The 4,173-nt window shown below is 31.2% G+C and overlaps 1 long non-coding RNA gene across 1 annotated transcript; it reads left to right on the top strand.

Moving 5' to 3' along the window:
* The first annotated feature begins 738 nt into the window (after positions 1 to 738).
* On the top strand, positions 739 to 4,090 carry LOC107864007. The gene is made up of 4 exons (XR_007053523.1): positions 739 to 864; positions 943 to 1,028; positions 1,108 to 1,175; positions 1,705 to 4,090. It is a non-coding gene; the product is annotated as an uncharacterized LOC107864007 (long non-coding RNA).
* The last annotated feature ends 83 nt before the right edge of the window (positions 4,091 to 4,173 follow it).

The following is a 4,173-nucleotide window of genomic DNA, read 5'->3' as shown; positions in this document are numbered from 1 at the left end:
TAATTTGATTTTACACAACCATTCACGTCAAGAAAATACAAAATATAAAAAGCTAATGCACACCTTGATCACTTTATGATCATCATATTTTAATTTTAAACACCTTTCACACCCTCTTTTTTTTTAGGTAAAAAGTATTGATTTGAAGTTTATCAAATTTTATAACTATGATAATAATTGAATTTATAGATATTTAATGGGTTTTTAATATATATAGAGTTTGGATAAAAGTTATTGAGTTTACATAAATTCATAATCAACCCTCTATATCTCCCTCTGAATGTACATCAACTAAATTTAAGCATAAGATATGTACCTTTTACACTCAGATTTTTCATGTATACACACAACGAACGTTGATAAGTATTAATTCATTTATCATGTGTTTATAGCTATCATTCTTCTTTTTTAAAACACTATTGATATATATATATATAACTTTATTTTAAATTTACAAATCTTGATTTTAGTTTACTTTGCAAAACCAAAAAGAAAAAAAAATTAACTTAGTTCTAGTTGAATTTTCTTTTGAAAGCATGCTGAAAAATGAATAGCAAATACTTCTAGAGGCTTGAAATATAGATACATTTTTTTTGGTTTAATTTTGCATTTTATTAATAATAATAATCACATGATGGACCAACACCTAACATTATTCCCATACCCGGCCCAACCCAAAATCAAAAATAACATTTAGAAAGAGTAGGATTTCCAAAAAAGAACAAAACATTAGTTTCCTAAACCACATTTCAGCTCCTCCGTCGTTGACATTACTGTTTCAATTCCTTCTGTTGTTGAGCCTTTGCAAATCCTTCCTCACTGATCGATCTTGCAAATCCTTTCTGTTTCTTTTAGCTTACAGAGGTAATGAATGAATTCCCTTTGAAAATTTACTCTTTCATTCCGAATTTCATCTAAATCTTGATACTTTCCTCTCTGTAGCTTCATTCTCCAATTTTTACAACAAATTGAAGGTTGTTTTACAATTAAGAGCACCCTGGTCTTCTGAAATATTGTATAACAGCTAAGTATGTTATCTTCTCATTTTATCCCTTCAGCTTTTCTGGATCTGAATTGACCCTATCTTCTTTTGCTTGAATTGCAAAGTTTTGATAGATTTGAAGAACTCTGAAGTGTTGATGTCGCACGTAGTCAGCTAGTCGCCTCCATCTCAGGTTTTTACAGTTCCATCTAGTTCATCTACACCTTCTTGATGCTAGGAACTGATTACTATAAAAGCTTAGTAATACATGCAATTTCATTGATACATACTTCTGTATACAATTACATGTAAACTATTGAGCTTGAATGTTTTCCTGTCCCTTATCATCTTGCTGGTATGATACATTATTTTCCAACTAATTAATCATCCCAATCTAATTTTTTTAATTAAAAAAGCCAAACACCTAATAGTAAATAAACCATATAGTAATTAACTATTACTAATTAATTCCCCTATTTGAATTCAATTCATAATAATTCAAAAATAAAAAAGAAAATTTTAATGAAAAACGTGCCTACCATAAAGAATATGTATGTCTTTCTCTATGAATTTAATACTTAGAAAAATAATATATTTGAATATTTGACTGTTTTCAAGTCTTTTTCAAGAGTCAGTGGACTTAATTAATCATAATTTTATTTGGGTCTAAGCTAAAAGGGAAAGTGGAAAGTTTAGTCACTGTTCACATCTCTGATCTTCAGATCTATCCTCCGTTGTCATCGACTATCTCGTCTTGCCAGGTAACCTTTCACCATTTCTAAGTTATTCTGTTATTCCTCTCTTCATCTGAGCTTAACTCTTAACTCAAATATACTTAGGAAATATAATAGTTTGTAGAACTTTCCTGAACATAGCTGCTGTCCATTCACCTCTCCACATGCGTTTCAATGGTGAAATGGAGCTGATTTCTTTGTCCGCTTGAAACCGGTTCAACACAAAGTATTTTTGAAAGTATTGTGACCACTGTCGTGCTGCATGAGATATACTTTCGATTGGACAGTTAAGTTCCACTTCTTTCTTTAATTTTATCTCAAATCAGTGGATTGAGATTCTATTGAAGCTAATACCACCACTTAGTCCAAGAAAATTCAAAGAAATTGATGAACTTATTTCTTAAACTTGTGCTACAGTCTTACCCCAACTCAAAATCGAAACTTACATTTTGATTACAGTGAACCAATATTTGAATATGCAATTATTCGACACCTTAAGCTCTCACCAGGTACAGATCTTCGTATTCGTAGATTTATGTATAATACAGGTACTATCTAATCTCTATAAGCCCCAATTTCGAATTATTGATCATTCTATTTCATCCCTTGCATGCGTGTTGATATATCTCCCTATTCTGGTACATAGTTGCCGAGATAATATAGACATTATCCTAACATAGTTCTTTGTTGTCTTCCTTATTGTTGTTTTTGTATAGAGTGAACTATTGTATTATTTGTTTGATTCATCAGCAGCTTTTCAGGATTTATAGTATTTATTTTTTTTCTGAAAGAAAATGGAAAAACCACTATGAGATTGTATGTAGTGGCAAACAACTAATAGCTTATTTTATAGTTGTTTCCTTTTCTTTTTCGTGAAATGTCGATATCATGGTTGTTACAGGATAAGAATTGGCTACCAGTTACTCAATGCAGACACTAAATTCACCGACTAATAACACCTTTCCCAGAGAGCCAGCCAATTTTGATGAGGTTTCTATGCATCAAAGCAGAATTTTTTACCAATATTATCCTTATTGTTTCACTCAAGCTTTCACCACATCCTTATGTTATTTCAGTTAAATGAAAACATCCTCCAAATTTTCAAAAGTTATCCAAAAACATCCTTCCATTAAGTGTTATGTTAGTATTAATGTTGATCCGTTTGTTGCATGAGTTGGTTTCATTTTCTTAAAGGAATGTCGGATACATGCACTTAACGAATTTACCATTCGTCCTGTTAAAGGTGTATTTTATGTTTCTCTAACTTTTGTTGCAACAGGATATCCGTTGAAGTCATTTAAGTTCATTAAGACCAAAAAACTTTTCACGGGTTTACCTGATCTGAAGTTTGTGCATTTGAATTCAAGGACCCCATGATGGTGAATGGACTCAAAAACTGTAATCTCCATAGAGAGACCTTAAGCTTCTCCCTGAACAATTGAGAATTATTTTTACTTTCATTGACTGCAAAGCTGGCAGTAAAACAAAGAGGAAAATAAAAAGTTAATCATATTTGACAGTTACCTGCTTAACTGAAAATATTTATCAGGTAAATAAAGAGTTTTGGTTATTACCTTGACTCTTTTACTCTATCAAAGTGCTACTTTGTGTCATGCTAAAAGAGTTCAAGGTAATGACCATGACAGAGATGGAGAAAGAAAGGAGGATAAAATGATACCTTTGTAATATTGTTAGTCATTTGATATCTCCTCTGTTGTGTTAGTTGATTCTTTGTCGCTTTTACTCCCCACTCTTCTCGATCCCACTGTGTAGGAATACACTGAATATGTTGTTGTTGTTGTTGTATTTTTTTTCCCAAAATATGGTGCACTATGTTGTCTTGAGTTGTGTACTGAGGTTTCCTTTTCTCTTGATATATAAGTCACGGGTATTCTTCCATGTTGCTTGCTTTCGTAATGACTACATTTTTTGAATTAAAAATATCACATGGAGTAACTTTACATTCTACATGGTACATGTTTAAGTAGAACAGATTCAGCGTTGGCTAAAAAACAGAATGTCTGGTGCTAAAAAAATACTTCTATTGAATGGCATGTCGGGGTTAGGGAAGACTCATCAGCAAAGGTGGTTAGTTAGTTGCTGGATTTCAAACCATCAAGGTATTTTCCTTTAAAACTTTAAAAATTTTCGAACTGTAATTTAATAATTTTTTGCCAACACGTACATTCCTGTTGGATTAGCATAACAGTACTTTTATGCATAATATAATACCAAATGCATGAAACATAAATTGGTATTGAGTACAGAAAGTATAGCGCAATAAGATGATATCAAAATATGAAAACTTGAATAAATTGTAATTGTCACCATCTAAACATCCATAATATAAATCAAATGCTGAAATTAATCACTAAAAATATGACATCCAAGTGAATGATTGTTCTTACGAATAAAAATATTAGACCTGTTTGGTACAACAATAAAATTTTTCATAAA

The sequence above is a fragment of the Capsicum annuum genome, chromosome 3, assembly GCF_002878395.1.
Source record: "Capsicum annuum cultivar UCD-10X-F1 chromosome 3, UCD10Xv1.1, whole genome shotgun sequence".
Taxonomy (NCBI): Eukaryota; Viridiplantae; Streptophyta; class Magnoliopsida; order Solanales; family Solanaceae; genus Capsicum; species Capsicum annuum.
The sequence above is the reverse complement of the archived record's forward strand: the minus strand, read 5'-3'. Positions and strand labels throughout refer to the sequence as shown.